The 20,626-nt window shown below is 37.7% G+C and overlaps 1 protein-coding gene across 5 annotated transcripts in view; it reads left to right on the forward strand.

The window, feature by feature from the left end:
- The first annotated feature begins 689 nt into the window (after positions 1–689).
- ZZZ3 (zinc finger ZZ-type containing 3) overlaps positions 690–20,626 on the forward strand; it is a 103,181-nt gene continuing 83,244 nt past the window's right edge. For 4 of the 5 annotated variants that reach the window (XM_060139713.1, XM_060139717.1, XM_060139716.1 and 1 more), the window contains exon 1: positions 690–817. The gene's annotated coding sequence lies outside the window, so the exon portion shown is untranslated. Of the gene's footprint in view, positions 818–18,987; positions 19,086–20,626 lie in introns of all 5 variants that reach the window. The other variant, XM_060139714.1, reaches the window with a different exon arrangement.

Raw genomic sequence — 20,626 nt, forward strand, 5'->3', positions numbered from 1 at the left:
AGCGTGTAAAGACAGCAAAAGCGGCGGTGCAAGTGTGCTCCTTTGGATAGAGCGGTCTGCGAAGACTCAGATATCGATCTTTGACAAAGGACCTGAAATACGCGCCGAACGAGTTAAAAGAAATCTGGAGGAAGTGTTCCAGACAGAGGGAACAGCAAGCGCGAAGTCGTGAAGTGGATCGAGCCTGCGTGTTGTAGGAACAGAGGGAAAGCCAGAGAGGTGAGCGAGGGACCTATGCGGTGGGAGATTAGGTAGGCAGGGGCACATACAATATACACACAGATATTTTTCTACCTGAGACCACATTACTAAGGAAGGGCGGTGTACAAATCTCTCAAGAGGCCACAAAAGGCAGGATGAAACGGACTTCCAACCGCGGCGCTCCAGGGACGCCCTTCCTCCAAGGCTAGAGCCAAGTTAGTCAGCCGTAGGAGATGGACTGGGTCCCGCCCTCAGAAGACCAACCCTTGCCCGGGAGCGGGGGCGTATCGCGGGGGTGGACCTCGCCTGGGCAGCCGGCGCTGCACCGGCCGCGGTTACCAGCAGGCGGTGTAGTGAGCGCGCCTGCAGCTGCAGCTGCAGCCGCAGCAGCCCGCCAGTCCCAGCAAGGACGAGAAAGGAGGGGACCGGAAGGAGCCACTGGTGCTGCGGGAAGTGGCAGGAACGGGAGGCGGGGACCCACCTGGAAGCGCCCCAGCGCCGCTGTCGAGCTTCCTGCGGCGGCGGCCAGCCGAGCCAGTGCCGTGGCGGGGGCGGAGAGCGGCCACGGCGACGGCGCCTCCCGGAGTGGCCTGCGGTGCTCGGCCCCGCCCGAAAGGTGAGCAGGCGCTCGGGGCACGTGGTGGGGGCCAGATGGGGGAGGGGGAATGGAGGAGGAGGGATCTTGGGGATGATCGGCTTTGGGACCCGGATTTGGAACCGAGTGCTAGGAGGGGGTGGGTTGGAGGCGGCGGCGGCGACGGCGGCGACGGCGAAGCCCCCACGTGGGGCGGGGGGGCGCGCGCACGTGTGCGCGGGCAGAAGGGGGGCGGGGAGGGCTCTGGGGAGGGTGGCGGGCGCGCGCTCGCTCAGTAGTGGTCCACGTGACCGGCACGCCGAGAATGTTTCCACGTGACAGGCTCGGAGGCTGGCTGAGGCAGAAGATTGCTGTGTCTGTGTAGCGCAACCGTGGTCGTCGGAGGCTTTAGGGTTGTTTGCCGCTTTTCATCTCTACTAGGGGGTATGAAGAGAAATATAAGGTGGAAAAGACTTCCCGCTCTTTCTCTGTTATACACATTCTTTTCGTAAATGAAACCCTTTCTAAATGCCGAAGTACTGATTTCTGTGTACCGCCATGTTGGTTCTGGGGAAAACTCGCGAGATGCTAGTGGGTTTGTATCGCGAGATCTCCCGATTCTCGCGGGACCTTGTTGGCAGAGCAGTTGTCCTGGATGGCGGAGCCCTGGGTTCCGGGGGCCTGGGACCCGCAACTCTTTCTGCAAGGCAAGTTGCGAGGGAGGGGCCGGGGGCAAGTGCCTCTTGGTGCCGGGAGCCGTGCTGCGTCATCTTCCTGTAGTGTTGAAGGGAATACATTGACCCAATTGAGGCGACACGATCCTCCTCCCCACCCCCCTGCGGGCGCTTCGCCACCTGCAGAAGCCACCCCTCAGCCCGGGCTCCTTCTCCCCCGCTCAGTGATAGTTCCTCCCCCGTCTCACTGGAAGTACGGAGCCGTGCTAGCACAGACGTGAGGATTACATTGGATACTGTTCCTCTTACTTACAGACGTTCTTGTCAGTTTTTCCCCTTGTTACAATTTTCTGAAGAATTCCAGACCTGTTAACCATTCTGTCGCTTGTTTCTGCTGCAGAACCTTTCTCCACGGCCCCTTCTCAGACGCTTAAAATAGAACGCATTCCATTTTTTCTCTCTGGGCATCAATTACTCACATTTATTTGGTCATTGATAACTCCCTCATCACTCTAACTTTGTGTTTACGATAACTTTTGGCAGTATTTGGAGGGATCCTTTATATCTCTGACAATACCTGATGTCAGAATAAAACCATTCTTTTAATTTTTTTGCTACGTGCCTATTAACTCATAATTATCGATAAGTTTTTTTTTCCGACAGGATTTTGATTACTATTGTTATGAGTTTGCCATCTTTGTTGTTCAGGGATGATTGATTTAGTTTACGTATTTAAGGCAATAGTGGAATGTTTTAAGTCGAATTTAAAAGCAAACTAATCTTCGTAAACTTTGATGTCAAAACTTGAGTTCAATTTTTCCTTAAATGAATTTGACGCAAGATTAGTTTTTCTCCAACCCGTCAATGTTTTATCAAAGATGAATTTATAGTATACTTTTTTTTTCGTATTTTTGAGCAGTCTGGATTTATTTAGTATTCGTAGTGGTAAATTAATCGCAAACTAATCAGATAATTAGGTAATCCGGTCATAATTTTTTTTAAACTACAAACGTGTTATTTTCCTCTACACTTAGTACAGAGAAAAATAAAGGGTAAAATTCTTCCTGTTACATTCTACCAAGTTGCCTCCCTCAGTCCTAAATCTCTGTAAACACTCTTAGCGGTAGCTATGTATTATTCCAGATATTTTCCATGTGTTTTATTTTTTTTAACAAAGAGGAGGAAACGGAGGGGTGTTGTTTTAAGATACTCTGTCACAACATTAGCAATCAGTAAATTTTTTCTGCTCACTTATATTTTTATTTAGTGGTTTTTTGACTCATGCATACATGCTTTAAAAAAGTAAATTTTTTGTACAGATATTTTGGTGGTATAGTTTTGTGAAAATAGCTTGAGTGATAGCATTATTTTTACTGTAGAGTGGTATGCTGGTTGTTCTGTACAAAAATAAAGTACATGTGAAATAAGATTTAAAGATATAAATGTTTTGTCACTTGAGTTTTATATTTTTATGTTTAATCGTTGTGCTATTTACATTTATATTTATATGTTTATATTTCTTGATAACTTATATATTCTAAACTGTTACCCAAGTGTGTATATCAGAGTTTTCCAGAAGTTTAAAAAGTTATCAGCTTAATTAAATAGTTCTCAACTGAAGAGTGGAAGATACATCAGTAGTTAATACAGACAAACATCAGTAGTTAATACAGACAAACATACATATACTCAAAAGTTGCTAAGCAGCATTTTGTGATTGTTTTTTGTATTTTTCCCTCCAAACTACCAGCAATATTATTTATCACACTTGTCACGTAAAAAAAGTGACCACTCGTTTTGGTCACTGTAGTTTTCTCTTGTAATAGTTAAAGTAGGAATGTTGGGGAATAAAAGTGAGTGTTGAGAGGTGAGATGTGGGAAAGAGGAAAAGGAGACACGGGAGTGTGTATAGGTTGATATTGAAATGGAATTGGAGAAGTTGCAGAGAAAAGAAAGGATGGTAGAAGGTTGACAGAGCCATGGTCCAAAAATAGTCTGTTCATGATGGCGGGAGGGTGACTTGAGTTGACCAGAATTTGGAATCAGTATGTGTGGCAATTTTTTTCCTCTTAAATAATTTTTTTTAAACAGGTTTCAGCCCACCCCCAGATGTGCTTGATATCACCTGTCCCCCCCCCCCAAAAATAAAATCAACTGAAGTTGATGTTTAATCAGAACTTTGTGAATTCTTTACTTATTTTATGTTTTTAGAAGTAGGAGCTTGTGAAAATAACAGTGGATTCAAAAGATCACAGTTCTATAATGGCCTTTGCAAACTTTACAAAGTTTTGCTTGGGAATTGGGCCTTGAGAGTTGTCATGTGCATCTGATCCTTGTAATAATATATGTTACCTATTCGTACAACTTTGTTTTATAAACTGTTTTTGGTAGAGGATCTTAGGAATTAGCAAACTTTTACAGACACTAAAATACCCATATACTGGGTAGAAATATACTGAGACAATACAAGAAGAAGAGAAATATATTTTATGTGAGTTGAGTTTTGCTTGAGTAAAAACCAGAAAATTTTATTTTCCTCTTTCTCAGTTATTACTGTCATAGAAGTGACCTATGAGAGCTAATGAGCTTCAGTAATCAGAGGATATTAACAAAAGTGATAATATGATGTCCTCACTTGGATTTTTTTCTTTAGATATGACACAATGCTAGTTTCCATAGACCTGTAACTTTGTAACTATATAGTGTAATACCTATGTTACATATTAATTATATGAAGAATGTACATTTAATTTCATGCCTCTTCCTGAACCAGTGTCCAAGACAGATTACAGGAAATTACTTGACCAGAAATATCAAATACGTGCAGGTGCTTTTTTAAACAATCTGCCATTTCATATGAAAATTCATTGTCAGTTTAAGTACAAGGAATATTTGCTGCAAGTCTTTGCATGTTTTTTGTTTTGTTTTGTTTTTTGTTTTTTTGGCCTTGACAGTGAAAGCGCAGAGTCCTAACCACTGGACCACGAGGGAATTCCCAGTCTTGATTTTTAAAGTACTATTTAATATATATGTGGTATACACTGTAGTGCAGTTTTCTATAGTTAATATCCTGATAACCACTGTAATTATGCTTTAAAAAACACTATGTGTAAATATTTCCCAAAGTCATAAGTCTTGCCTTCTAGAACCATGCAGTATGGACTTTGCTATTTCATTTGAACTTGTCCTTCTCACTTCTTTCCTTCTTTTTCTTTTCATCTGTTATTTCTCAGCTTACTTAGGTAATTTTTCTCTGGTCAGAGACAAGTGAGTTGAGTAACTTTGAGGAGACTATCAAACTATTCAGTTATTATGATTATTTTGGAACTCCAGAATATGTGTAAGTTGCAGTTAGTAATTAAACATTTTTTGAGTGATTGTGATTTTAGTCATTTCAAACAGCAGAGATCCTGAGGCTTCAAAATAACTGTAACCAAGCCTATGAGCTTTATTCAGAAACTACTAACTGGAGTAAATAACTTAACATTTTGCAGCCCCAGCAGGGTTGGTTATCTGATTTTTCAGCCCACAGATTACAATTTGCAAGGTTGGCCATTGGAGTTAGGCACACTGACAACTGAAATGTCATCTTATTTCAAGGCTACTGAAGAACTATTAAAAAGTATATGGAACTATAAAAGGATAGTGTTTTAAGGCCATTTCGTGGAGACATACAGTTCTATAATCATCAACTTCTGAGGGAATCACAATGTTGTAGAGTAGTATAGTACATGGTCTGTCACAGTGATGATCTTAATCATAAATAAACTTTTACTCTATGTACTGTGTTTAAGGAATTAAGAAATTGGTGTCTTTTTAGAAGACTCTTATAAGGGTAAACATTTTCAAAGCTTTTTAATAGATTCATTTCAGTTTTCTAGAAAATTCACTTAACAGAAGTCATCTGATACCCCCCCAAAAAATGGGGCTGCTGTGTGTGGAATTTTCTTTGTTTTATTTTATTGCTTTTATCTACTTATTTCCTTATTTAGTATTTCAAGGAGTTGCCTCCCAAGTAAGACTCTATTACATTTAATATTTGATATCAGTAATAATTAACCAATTGGCTAAATATAAGCACGTTTGTTGATGAAGGAATTTTCAGAGCAGATAATTAGAATTAGTAAATGACCTGTCTGTGAATCAGTTGTATAGTTCTGAATCCTGGTAGTGAGTCTCCATCCTTAGCACAGCTGAATGTCCAGAGGTGAGAAATGTTTCTTTTTGTAGTAGATTTTGTTTGTTGCTTTGCTTGCCTTTTCAGTCTCTTTTAATATGTTAATTTAAACCTTACGCGCCCTTCAGTGGTAGAGTGATGGTATATAGCACTTGATTTAGGTATTAAGTGTGTATATTTGTGTGTGTTTTAATGATTTTGATGGCTGGTTTGAGGATTTTGAATCTTGGGAATTAATATAACCATATTAAAATTTTGATGTATTCTATTATTTAAAATATATCTTTTACATGTTTACAGATAAAACATATTTAATTTCATGTCCTGCTTTTAACCTAATGTTAGGTAACATTTTCCCATTCTCACAATGAGGTTATTTTTTTTTTGTTTTTTTTTTTGTTTTTTGCGGTACGCGGGCCTTTCACTGTTGTGGCCTCTCCCGTTGCGGAGCACAGGCTCCGGACGTGCAGGCTCAGCGGCCATGGCTCACCGGCCCAGCCGCTCCGCGGCATGTGGGATCTTCCCGGACCGGGGCGCGAACACATGTCTCCTGCATCGGCAGGCGGACTCTCAACCACTGCGCCACCAGGGATGCCTCACAATGAGTATTTTTAACCATCATTATAAGTGGTTGTATGATGTTCCATGTGTAGATGTATATCATTCTCCTGTTCTAGTTTTTTGCATAAGAGTGTGAAGAACATTTATATATAAGGTGTTTCTTATTTATAGTATTATCTTCTAGTATATTATAGGTATAATTTTTAGGTACATTTTAAAGGCTCTTAAAATCGTGTCACGATATTTGTCAAAAGGATCAATTTATATTCACATTGGAGTGGCTGTTGGCTCTATACATCAACATTAAGTATTGTTTATAAAAACGTAATACGGGGGGTTTCCCTGGTGACACAGTGGTTGAGAGTCCACCTGCCGATACAGGGCACATGGGTTCGTGCCCCGGTCCGGGAAGATCCCACATGCCGCGGAGCGGCTGGGCCTGTGAGCCATGGCCGCTGAGCTTGCGCGTCCGGAGCCTGTGCACTGCAGTGGGAGAGGCCACAACAGTGAGAGGCCCGCGTACTGCAAAAAAAAAAAAAAAAAAACCGTAATAGGGGATAAGCCGTATTATAACATTTTTTTTCTTAGATTACTACTGGGGTGAAACATTATGCTTAATAGGTGTATTTCTTTTGTGAGTTTTTCAGATAAACAGAATTTTAAAATTAATCTAATCAAATCATTGGCCTAATTTTGTTTTGTTTCTGATCTTACGAAATTCTTCCTTCTCTAGAAATGTAATAAATAATACTGATCTTAATACTATTTATTTTAGTTTTTCTAAGTTAGATTTAAATAAATTTAACTTTTTATCTCATGTGGCATTGGTATGAGAATGTAAATGTTTTCCTGCAAATCGGTAATTGTCTCAAGTCTATTTATTAAATAATTTTTCTTTGTTTTGCGTGTTTCATTTTTACATTTTAAATGTTTATATCTTATATTGCTTATTTTTAATCCCAAACTTAAAAAAATTAGTATTGTTTTTTAGATGATTCTTACTACATGTTTAATATCTTTTGCCCTGGTCTCTTTATTGTGTTTGTTTTCTTATCGATTTTTGAAAGCACTTTATAATTTGAGGATAATAAAAGCTTATTTTGTACAAAACAATGTTTTATAATTCCTTTTGTCAACCAAAATTTGAAATATTCTTTTCCCATATACCAGAATTAAGTAGGATTAAATGAAGCAATTTCTCCTTTCTTGAAAAGATAAAATATGAAACTATGTAAAGGTATACAGTACAAGAGGCTGTAAAGAGAAAAACTACTTTGGTAGATTTTGTGGAATTAAAGAAATAAACTTCTGAGATCAACAATTTAGGATGTGTGCTTAAGGTGTTTCCCTCATTAAATAGTAATATACAACTTGACATCATATCCCTCTAAAATATTTAGAAAAAAAAAGTGTTCATTTGCAGTTCTAGGACTCAAGTTCCAGAATCACAATTCCTTTGTTTTTCAACTGTTAAGAATGATGGCAATGTTGTGTGTTTACTGAAATTAAGTAATGAATCTGAGAAATTCTATGTGAGCATTCGTGAGGGCATCCATGCCAAGGAGACCTTTTTAAATGTTTAAAGTTCTTATTGTTTACGAAGGTGTGGTTTGTTTTTTCCTTTATGAAATAATTATTCAAGATAATAAAATAATTTTTTAAAAAGTGAGATATTTATACTTAGATTTTAAAACTGTAATGTTCCAAGCTATTATTTTATTAAATATTGACTAGCACTTTCTGTTGGCTACAGAATGGTATGGTTACATAATTGCTAGGAAGAAAAACCAGATTAACTTTGTATGAAAACGTAATATTTGAAAACACATATGTCCTGTGCTTGGGTATTACATAAAGAGAATTGCAGATGAGGAACCAGGTGTGATGAAATTTCCTTTTACCTTGGATTGGGATGAGATTTATAGGGATTGGAACATAATTTATATCTTTTATTTCTACTAGAATTCTGCTACCCCCTAAGGGGTGAGTTTATTTTTCAGAAGGGCACTGAAGTGGTCCAGGAATAGCAGTTGCTAATTGTGTTCTGGCATTTACTTACCTCCTTACTAATAACTTTTTTTAAAAATTGGACAGAAGTTTAAGGAAAGTAGATACTGCAGCTCATATATACTTCCCCATTAGAAGCAGATTTATGTGTTTCATAAATAGAGTGAAATTTAGCTTGGCTGTATTATGGAGGGAGGTACCAAGATTTTTTCCTCCTGAAAAAGGTGTGTGTATGTTTGTGAGATTTATCTACTGAAAGCCCTTGAGGAGCTTTCTAGTACTTCTCCATATTAACTCTCTACTCCCCACCCCAAACCTGTAATTCTTAATCTGAATGGTCTCCACTATTTTTTTTTAATACATTTATTTATTTTTGGCTGTGTTGGTTCTTTGTTGCTACTCATGGGCTTTCTCTAGTTGTGGCGAGCGGGAGCTGCTCTTCATTGTGGTGCGCAGGCTTCTCATGGCGGTGGCTTCTCGTTGCGGAGCACGGGCTCTAGGTGCGTGGGCTTTTGTGGCATGTGGGCTCAGTAGTTGTGGCTCGCCGGCTCTAGAGTGCAGGCTCAGTAGTTGTGGCACACGGGCTTAGTTGCTCCGCGGCATGTGGGATCTTTCCGGACCAGGGCTGGAACCCGTGTCCCCTGCATTGGCAGGCGGATTCTTAACCACTGCGCCACCTGGGAAGTCCCTAAAAATTTTTTATGTTGCTTTTGCAGTAATACGTTTCATTTCCTGAGGGAGAAATAACCCCCCCACTTTAAAAAAAAAAGTAAATATGATTAGCATATTAATACACACAGAAAGTTCTCCTAAATGTACAGTTCAGTGAATTTTCACAATATGAACACACCTGTGTAATTATTACTGAGAAATAGAACATTATCAAAACCCCGGAAACTGTCTTGTGCTGTATTGTGGTCATTAACTCCCCACGCCCATGAGAAATCACTATTTCGATTTCTAGTACCGTAGAATAATTTTGTCTGGTTTTGAACTTTAACTTCCTTTATAAGCGTTAATGCATTGTTATCCTGTTTTGATATAAGTAACTTGAGAAATCCTAGAACTTGATCTAGTTTATACTTGGACATCTCAGCACTTAGACATTTTTCTCATGGTATTCATAGTTTTCAGGAACTCTAGAAGGGGACATCAAAGAACCACCTTCTTTGCTTTCAGATTGTGTGGTATACCCTGTTTGTGTTTTAATGTTGTTTGGGCAAACAGGATGCTTTTAATTTCTGTCATTGATGGCCTTCAAGAGTACCTCACCTTTTTTTTTTTTTTTCCTCCTACTTAAAAATTTTGTTTTGAAAACTTTGGTATAGCATTCCTGACCAGTTAATGGCTTTTTGGACTTTTATCCTATGAGTTGGCAGCTTTTTTTTCATTCTTTGAATTCCTTTCAAGCAGTGATTCCCATTCACATTTTTATGACAGCTATCCTGTAGTATCTGCTGTTATTTCAAAGAATGTCGTGAGTACCCACCCCTCCCTTTCCCTCCCCTCTCATAAAAAGTCTCAGGTTAAGTCATTTTACTTTTAAAATATTTATTTTGTATTTATGAACATTATAACATTGTGGTATACAGATTATAGATCAAATTATAGGCTACTAAAAAATTGAGTCAGCTATACCTAGTTAGCAACTCCTTTCAGACTGGCTTCAAGTGTTAAGTGTAACTTTCTTATGAGAAATTCTCCCTTTGTACTTTCTTTTCTACCCCTCCATTTCACTTTCTTAATTTTAAAGGAAGGCATAGGAAAGATTTATTACTGTGTTCCTGCACATAGTTTTTCTTTCATTTAAGTCCCACAGTTAGCCTGGAAGATACACTTAATTTCCTTTATAAACGAATTTTGCTTGCTGTCACTCAGTAATTATTAGGACCAGAATATTATAAATAGCCTGTAGCTGTCAAAATTAGGTGTTTTGTTCATGTATAATTTAAGAGTAACACGTACCTACATTTTGTACCCTAGTGCTCTTTCATTTGCTGAGCTTCTGTGGAAATTAAACGTTATGCAAAAATTTAGACTAATTTCTAAAACAAATTTTTTTTTTTTTTTTGCCTGGATATTTTAAATGTTTGACTTTGGGCATCATGTTATAGGAGAACATCTCATGAAGAGTGAAGGAGAAAGTAATTGACTTTTTTTTTTTTTAAACATCTTTATTGGAGTATAATTGCTTTACAATGGTATGTTAGCTTCAGCTTCACAACAAAATGAATCAGTTATATACATACATATATTCCCATATCTCTTCCCGCTTGCGTCTCCCTCCCTCCCACCCTCCCTATCCCACCCCTCCAGGCGGTCACAAAGCACCGAGCTGATCTCCCTGTGCTATGCGGCTGCTTCCCACTAGCTATCTACCTTACGTTTGGTAGTGTATATATGTCCATGCCTCTTTATCGCTTTGTCACCGTTTACCCTTCCCCCTCCCCATAACCTCAAGTCCATTCTCTAGTAAGTCTGTGTCTTTATTCCTGTTTCACCCCAGTAATTGACTTTTGTAAAGATTATAGAGTTACCACTAAATTTGAATAAATTCTGTTCTTGGTGAATGAGTCAGGACAATTTCCAGGTTGACCTCAGGCACATTTATGGGTAGGTACTTTTCTTTCTATAGTTAGCAAAATTTCATGAAGGAAATTTTGATTCGTGTGTAACTATAAGGCAGTTGTTCTCAAACTTTAGCATACATCATAATTGCCTGGAAGTTTTGTTTTTATTCTTTAAAAACAGTGCATGAGTGTCAGGTTTAATAGATGAGGAGATCACACAATACTAGGGTGTAGTAAGGGCACCTACATTTAAAAACAAACAAAAACCCCACAGGTGTTTCTGATGTACATCCTAGCTGAGAACCTTTGAGCATTATTTCTTAAAATATCGTCCTGGGAATTTCAGTTGGCAATCTGTTAAAGGTGCAAATTCTCTCAAACTCTGGGGTGAAACCTAGAAATCTATTTTAAACTAGCCCTCCAAGTGATTCTGGTGTGTGCCAAAGCTTGAGAACCATCCTTGTAACTCAGAAGTGGCCTTCCTTGACACCAGTCTGGGAGCTTGTTAGAAATGGAAATTTCAGACCTTCTCAATAACAATCTCATTTTAACTAGATTCCCAGGCAGTTTGAATGTATATTGAACATTGTGAAGGACAGCTCTAGATGATTTTTATTACCATTATAAAAATAATACTAATTTAAAAGTATTGAACATTTGCTGTATACTAGATACATGTAAATACTGTATTCATTATTATTTGGTCCTCACAACAACCTTGTAGGGATGTTATTTATGTATGTATGTATGTATGTATGTATGTGTTGGGTCTTTGTTGCTGTGCACAGGCCTCTCATTGTGGTGACCTCCCCCGTTTCAGAGCACGGGCTCCAGGTGCGCGGGCCTCAGCAGTTGTGGCTCGCAGGCTCCAGAGTGCAGGCTCAGTAACTGTGGCGCACGGGTTCAGCTGCCCTGAGGCATGTGGGATCCTCCCGGACCAGGGCTCCAACCCACGTCCCCTGCAATGGCAGGCGGACTCCCAACCACAGCACCACCAGGGAAGTCCAGGGATGTTTAGTTTTATCCTCATTTTGCAAATGAGCAAGTTGAGGCAGAGAGGTTAAGTATCTTATTCAGTGTCACACAGGCATTGAATGCAGGGTTTAGGATATGAACTTAAGCATTCAAACTCTACTTTTGGGGTTTGAGATGCTATCATCAGGACCATTTATGTGCATGTATATGTGTCTTCCTTGTTGTTCGAGCTCCATTGTATTGACATATATTCTAATGAGTTTTTGGTGTGTCAAATTTTACAGTGGCATTTGAATTTTCTTCCAGATCTTATATTCAAGGACTGTTTTTGCTAAAATATTGTGTTTTATATACAAAAACAGAACTGGAAGTAGCTGTGATTTGAATACTTCGGTTTTTAAGAATAGAAATCACTTAAGTTTATTCATCAAGGTGTTACTTATCCAAACTCTTTGTTCCCTTATACTTTTGTTTTGTGTGCAATTGTAGTAAGGCAGCTCTTACTGGTTAGTGTTTCATTTAAAATTTTGCACAATGATAAGTTCATATATTCAAAAACTGTATTTGTTTATTAAAGAGGACCGGGCTTCCCTGGTGGCGCAGTGGTTGAGAGTCCGCCTGCCGATGCAGGGGACACGGGTTCGTGCCCCGGTCCAGGAGGATCCCACATGCCGCGGAGCGGCTGGGCCCGTGAGCCATGGCCGCTGAGCCTGTGCGTCCGGAGCCTGTGCTCCGCCATGGGAGAGGCCACAACAGTGAGAGGCCCGCGTACCGGAAAAAAAAAAAAAAAAAAAAAGAGGACCACAGTTGTAGTTCAGTACTTAGAGGCCCCGATGTGCTGAAACTATACTTGGGGTTCATTTCAAGTAAGCATGCATATTTGCAGAATAATAAATCTAAATGATGGCGTTTATTTCAAGGTAATAGTATAAGAAAGCATTCTGGTCACCTTATTAATAATAGGTTATTTTGGGAGGATTTGAGTCATATTTTTTAAGTGTACAATTCACTGATTTTTAGTAAATTTACATTGTTGTGCAACCATTTCCACAGTCCAGTTTTAGAACATTTCCATCAATCTGATTTCTTTTTCTTTTTTTGTCAGTCTCACTTTCAGCTTATTATAGATTTTTAAAAAGTCAGCTGGTGGGTTTCCCTGGTGGCGCAGTGGTTGAGAGTCCGCCTGCCGATGCAAGGGACGCGGGTCCGTGCCCCGGTCCGGGAAGATCCCACATGCCGCGGAGCGGCTGGGCCCGTGAGCCATGGCCGCTGAGCCTGGGCGGGCGTCCGGAGCCTGTGCTCTGCAATGGGAGAGGCCGCAACACTGAGAGGCCCGCGTACCGCAAAAAAAAAAAAAAAAGAAAAAGTCAGCTGGTGCATTTTAGAAGTCCTTCAATATAGTACCATACTACATTATTAGTTGTAAAACCTGTGTATAAACCTTAATCCATAAACCTTTTTTTAACTTACTTTTAAGAAATGGGAAAAAAAATTAGTGTTCTAGCTCTTAGTTTCTGTTCACTCAAATCAGTTAACTGATTGGCAGGATTCAAAGTGATGTGAATGGTAGTGTTTAGGCCTAGGAAACATTCTTTCATTCACTTAATTGGCTATTCAATCGTATGAAGAGAGAATGAGGAGAAGAGAAAGAGAAGATAATTAAGGGAAACTATAGTTCCATGATGATATTGACAAATACAGAGTTCTGTTTGGTGGTTGCTTGGTTTCTGGAAAACTATGGTAAGCATTTCTGTTGTCTTGATCTGAATACCTCACAAGAATGACAGTTTTTTTTTTTAAAAAAAAACCTTTTTCGCTACATTGTTTTAAGAATTTTGAGGATGAGTAGCACATTATGCTGAATTAAGGTAGTTCAGCCACCTGACTTTTTATGTCTCTCACCCTGGGTTTTTATGATTGCATATAAGGCTCTTTTAACACAAAAATGTCTGAAAATTACGTGTGGCATAATGTAATAGAATTTTTACTTTTTTTTTTTTTTTTGTGGTACGCGGGCCTTTCACTGTTGTGGCCTCTCCCGTTGCGGAGCACAGGCTCCGGACGTGCAGGCTCAGTGGCCATGGCTCACGGGCCCAGCTGCTCCGCGGCTCGTGGGATCTTCCTGGACCGGGGCATGAACCCGTGTCCCCTGCATTGGCAGGCGGACTCTCAACCACTGCGCCACCAGGGAAGCCCTTTACTTTTAATTAAGTGGATTAATTAAACAATACATTAACAATAAAGATTATCAGAGCTTTTGATACATTATTCGCTGGCAGTTTAGTCTCCTGATGTGGAAGAGAACTGCTGGTATGAAATTGATTCCGACCAACAAGGAAGAACAGTGAGGGACGTGTGGAATTAACTATTATTGAACATTTGTTTTGGGCAGGTGGACCCATTTTATAGTCTCTTCTTTGTGTTGTAGGAAAAAGAACATGGGCTTGGAATCAGACCTGGATTTAAATCCTGGCTCTAGTACTTAGAAACTCTGTGACTTTAAGAAAATTGCTTATATATAAGCTCTTGTTTTCCTCAATATAAATGATACATACTTTCTACTTACATATAGTGTATAAGGCACTTGATATAAAATAGGTGCTCATTAAATCTGTTCTTTATTGATGTCAAAATGGAGACTCAGAGAAGTTTGTTACACGGCTAGTGAGTGACAGATATCTGTCTGATTTCAAAGTCCATGTTTTTCCAAAATACTGTTCTTTGTCTCCTAGATAGAAATGGAAATCATGGGAATCAGAAGTTGAGACTGTGTCACTTTGGATTTTAAATTATTAGGTAGGAATTCACAGAAAAGCAAGTTTCAGAAAGGTCAGAAGAAAGATTGGTAATGACCACAGATGATGTAGACAATATTGATAGAAGGCACTTAAAAATGAAACATGTTATTTTAAAAAATGGAGCATGTATTAAAATTACAAAAAATTTCCACTGAGGGGAGAAAAATGCATGAGTCATTCAGAGAAAATATTGTGACTTTCACATAGATAATTTCTAATAAACTTCAAAAGAAAACGTATCAAGAATACCTGCATTACTAATGGTTTATAACTGATGGTTAATACTAAAATGTGTCAGTAGGAATATGGGGAGGCTAGAGCTCTGAATGAGTTAAAGTTTGCAAAAAATGCTTAAGCCAACAAGGGAGGGCTTTAGCTAAACTCAGCAAGATAAGTAAGGAAGAAAGAGACCCATTCATTGGGGAGATATTAAATAATGACAACTACTCAAATCCTGTTTTACTTCTCTTATGTCTAGGAAGATGACTTTCATACTGGAAGGGACACAACCTTGTTTAAAGAGGAGACTATTCCATGATTGTTATGTGGTAAAAAGCACCTAGTTTCATTAAATAAATTTAGATCTCTAGTTCTAATGAATTACTTAGAGCAATGAAGCATCATTGTTTCTTGATGTCTGTGGCTGCTTTTGGGTGTAAAGAAGACCATTTACAAGTTTTGGTAAAATAATATTGAGTAGTTAACAAATTAAAAAACTTGTCTTTTAAGTTCAACTTATATATTTTATTACTCTATTAATAAATTGAGCAAGTTTCATATAAACTAAGAATATTTTTGTTATCCTGGGTGGGGGGATGACACTTTGATTACTGTATCTTAGTAATTCTTGCTGAAGAGATTAAATCTCCCTTAAAACACCCTTTCCAGGTAAAATGGCTTTTGTACTTGTTTTCTTTTTCTGTAATACACTTATATATTTGCATGCCTTGCTCCCTCATTTCTTAGGTTCAAATGTCACTTGGTCTAGAGAGGTTTTCCCTGATGAAGGAGTTTCCAAGGGGCATCATTTACATAGACTTCCCTGCGAATGATGCTTACTGGTGTGACCCTCTTTATACCATCTAAAAGAGCACTTCCTCCTTTCAGTTTCCCTGGTTTATTTTTCTTCACAGTAATTATCATATTTGATATTTATTGTTTGCCTCTTCTCATTAAAATATGAGATCCACGAAGGTTGAAATTGTGTTTTCATAATTCACTGATTTATGTTCACTGATTTAATTCTCAGAGCTTGGAACAATGCCTAGTTCATGGTGTATGCTCAGTGATTATTTGTTGAATGAATGACTTTATATTGTAAAGTACTTGGAACAATGTTGAGCACTAGGAAAATGCTCTTTGAATGTTAGCTGTTAGTAGCACTACTGCTGCTGCTTAACTTAATTACATTCCTTATATTTACACATTAATTATACTGGTTTTTATTTTATTTTTTTAGCACTTTATATACCTTACAGAGTAAATGTAAAATTTCAACAAGCAGGACTTTCCCGAATACTTAAAACTCCTTTAAAATTAATAAGTGGAACTTATAACTATAGTCAGTCATAATTTCTCTTAAGCATTCCAATATTGCTTATTAACCAAACCAAATACTTTATACCTTTAAACTTAATGTCCTAAGGCTGAAGTCAGTTACTATTTTAAATTTAGAATTATAAGACTGTCAGATTCTATAATGTTAAAGTTCTCTTAAACACTATAAAAACTTAAAAAATACATAGTTGTAAACTTAACATGGAAATATTAATATTGTGGGTTTGATATATAATACTTAAATTTTAGTAGTATTTAATTCTAATTCACCTTGGCAGAGAGTCTGTTACTTAAGGGAATAGTTTTGTTGTCTCAAGCAAGTTGAAATTTCTGTGACACAGTTTATGAACACAGACCAGTTACCATCTCTTGACTGGCTGATTATCAACCTGACATTGATTGGCTTCAGAAGCTGCCTTTGTCCAGGTGGTTTTTCTCATTCCGCACACGGACACATTGAACCTTTAACAAAAATCGTGATATGATAACAGTGGAACTCCAAGACAATGTCTTTTGGTTTCTTCTCCATTCAAGTTTAAGGCTTTTTGTAACTGCCTTTTAATTCCATTGCCTGATAAAGTTCTGTAAACCCCACCCAGGTTGTTTCACCACTTGATTGGATTCCAAGAATTCATTTTCTACCTATTTGGCTAATGCCACAGGTTTTAGATCATTTAAATGACACAAAGGAACTGAGAGAGATGTTGATAGCTTTTGTTAATTTGTGGTGAGTCAGAGTATGGCCAGAAGATTAGAAACAGACAGTCTTATTTAAAAAAAAACAAAAAAAAAAGAGTAGTTTTTTAAATCATTTTCCAGTCCTTGGAGGTAAGGTAGAGAAATAGGCTAGTTCATCAGCATTAAGAACGTTACATTAATAGGTGTAAAATAACCTTTCTTAAATACTGGTACAGAGGGATTTATGTCAAACTTAAGAGATATATCTAAAAAGGCTTTTTTTGTCCTTGTCTATTTTAATATTTTTATTAATACTTCGCATAAATATACAGTTGTGCTTATTTTCTGAACAACTCAACTGGCAAGAATAGATGACTAAAAACAGCTTTCAAAATTTTGTCTGAAATCACAGGCAGGAACCTATAGTTTGAGTTACTTAAAAGTGAAGAATTTCTGAAAAAGTATGGAATTCGATTGAAAAAGTTCTGAGTAGAATTCTATTCAGTTCACCAATTTTAAGGAACTGTACTAGAGAATAAAACATGAATTGCACTGTTCCCTCAAGGAGCCTGTAATCAAGTAAGGAATATACACACATCAAACTATACATTGTAAATTCTGTGATAGAAGATTTAAGTGTTATGAGAACAAAAGAGAGCGTTTAATTCTGATGGATCACTGAATTGGGTTTTGAGGAAGAAAAGTTTTCTAGGAGTTGAAGATGGGAGAAAGTCATTGTGGTGTTTTGTTTTGTTTGTTCTCTTTTTTTTTCTAATTAGGGGACTGAAAAATCAGCCAGGGCTCTGTTTATTAAGACATATATTTGTGAATAGATAAATAATACATTGGAATGGGAGATTAATTAGGCTATTACAGTTGTTTAAATGGGGTGATGATGGCCTGACCTGGAGCAGTAACAGTAGGACAGAAAGAGTAGAAGGTTTTTTTCAGGACATTTCAGAAGTAGAAGAAGTAGGGTTTATTGACTGTATACTGATGGGAAAAGGAAAGAGTTAAGATGTCTCAAAGTTTTTTAGTTTGGGTGATTAGATATATGTCCTTTAGATTGTTGACATAGGGAGGAGATAGTTTTTTGGAGGTAGAAAGAAAATGACTAGGGATTTGTACTTGTTGAATACAACTACTTTTGGGATATCTAGATTGAGAGCTCAGAATATGCCAGTCTGAAGTTTTGGGTATTGGTTGGGGCTAGAAATATAAAACTGTTTATAGATTAAATTTATCTGAAAGAGTTTGACTTCAGCTATGGAGAGAGGGTTAGAAAGGGCGGGACATGTACATTTTGTTGGGAGCAGAGAGGAGTCACATTGCATGAGAAAATGGAGGGGGAAAGCCTTAGAAAGTTTATCTCAGGTAGGAGGAAATCTAGAAGGAAATGAAGGTCAAAGATGGGAGTTTCAAAGGAAGGAGAGAAGCGATGACTTGATTAAAAGCTCCAGGGTGTGGCTACTGAGAAGAGAAACCTTTGCAGCTGGGGTAAGAACTAGCTGGATTTGATAGAGAATTTTAGGAGTTTGGTTTTGCATAATCTCAGAGATCCAACAGTGTGAGTTGTTTAAAAAAGAACAAAACAAAACAAATGAGGTACCAGGTTGTATTAATGGGATTCTGTCCATAATAAGGGATATACTGTAATATGTATTCCATGTTGGTTAGAACATGTTTACGATGTTGGCCTTGCTTTTAGAAGCTGCATTTTAAGAACAGTAAATGAAAAATTGAATGTGTCAAGAGGAGGGTAACCAGATGATGATGAAGTGTCTGAGAACCTTTGAAGGAGTTTGGAGTGCTTACTGTGGAGAAGGGATGACTTGGTTGGAATGGGTGGAGAATGGGAAGCAGCAGCTATTTTCAGGTAGTGAAGGGCTGTAATGAAGTTTCATAGAGTGGAACTAGATCCAGGTATACTGCCAGACTTTTTTCCTTAACTGAGATATTCTTTTAAAAAATCACAGTTACAATGATCAAAATCAGGAAATTTAACATTTATATAGTATCTAATTTATAGTCCATAATTAAATTTTGTCAGTTATCCTAATAATTACTTTCATCGCTTTAAGATCAAGGATCATGTGTTATATTTAATTATCCTGTCTTTCTAGTCTCCTTTAATCTGGAACAGTTCCTCAAGTTTAGGCCCATTATTTTGTTGAATGTACCTCAGTTTATGTTTCTGATGTTTCCTTTTGTTTAGATTCAGGCTATATGTACTGATACCTTCAATTCCAGTCACTGCAGTGTGTATTCCAGTTTTCCACCCTGATATATTTGTAACTCTCTTCTCCAATAAAGGTAATTAAAAGGTTTTTTTTTTTTTGCATCATGTTTAAAAGTACCCTGTTTCCACTTTGAACTGCTCAAAAATGGAGAAGGGGATATCTTGTGAGTTTAGAAACTCCCCTGAATTGGATAAAGGAAACTGACAACATTCTACAATGATCTCATTTTATTTATATGATAATTATCAATATTAAGATTGGTATGCTTTCCTCTTTTATACAAGAGAAAATCGCTCCTCAGAGAATTGTAGTTTGTTACCAAATATCTAAATATAAAGCTCATATTCATTTTTCTCTGAGTGTCAAAAAAGCTGTTAGGGTGTGTCTTCAGGGTTGAATAATGTCTGAGGGTGTTTTCAATCATTGCATTGGAAGTTTACTTTTTGTATGTGTGCCATTGTTAACTGCATGCTTTTCTGGGTGATTTTTATGAGGGGATCTAGCGATGTTTTTTTTTTTAAAGTTAAAACAATTAATGCTCAATTTATTGATGACAAATTAGGGTGGCAAATGCACTTAAGAGTACATATGGAATTTGAGTTCCTGAATTTTCCCAGAAAAGTTTTTATAAATGAAAAATATATGTTTTGTTTATGTTGTATGTTCATAAATGTATGGTTCCTGTTGGAACAGCTATTGCTAGATATAAATTGGAAGAAATGGAGATTAGCCCAGAATGATTGGAACCTTGGATTTGGTCACAATGATAGTATAAAGGGAAGGGAAGAAGAACGATAGTTGGGCTCTAAAATAATGGGATAGAAGTAATTGTGGCCTGTTACTTAAGAGGCATACCTTTACCTGCTAGAAAATGAAATGTGCCTCTTCATTATTATTGGTCCCTATTGATACGTCTCTACAGTAAGTTTATTCTTCTAGCTTCTTGTTTATAGGAGTGTTAATTGCAAACGTAATAAACTTCTTCGAAACCTTTTTGTTGAGGTATAACATAAATACGAAAAACACATCATCATTAAGTATAAAGGTCAGTGAATTTCCAGAAACTGAACCAACAGCTAGATCAAGAAAGAGAGCATTAGCAGTACCTCCTTTCTTTTCTTCCTCCCTCCCTCCCTTCCAAAAAATAAAAATTAAAAAAAAAAAAAAAAATATATATATATATACACACATGGCTGCACCAGATCTTAGTTGCAGCATGTGGGATCTAGTTCCCTGACCAGGGATTGAACCCAGGCCCCTGCACTGGGAGCATGGAGTCTTACCCACTGGACCACCAGGGAAGTCCCAGCAGTACCTCCTTTCAGTCACTTTCTACTTCCCCATGCCAAGGGTAACCTTTATCTTGACTTCTGATAGTATAGATTAGTTTCTCTGATTTGAACTTTATGTAAATGATATCACATAATGTTAATTTTCGAAAGATTTTAAACCTAAATGTTTTTACTACTTTTGTTATGAAATCATATAATCATAAAAGTTTTATCCTTTCACTTCTAGGGAAAAGATTATCTTTTATATTTGTATGATTAGTTTAAAATGTGAGTCTGCGCTAACTTTTCCATCGATTTATAGAAATTTTCATAGCTCTGTATA

This window comes from Lagenorhynchus albirostris, chromosome 2 (assembly GCF_949774975.1).
Source record: "Lagenorhynchus albirostris chromosome 2, mLagAlb1.1, whole genome shotgun sequence".
NCBI lineage: Eukaryota > Metazoa > Chordata > Mammalia > Artiodactyla > Delphinidae > Lagenorhynchus > Lagenorhynchus albirostris.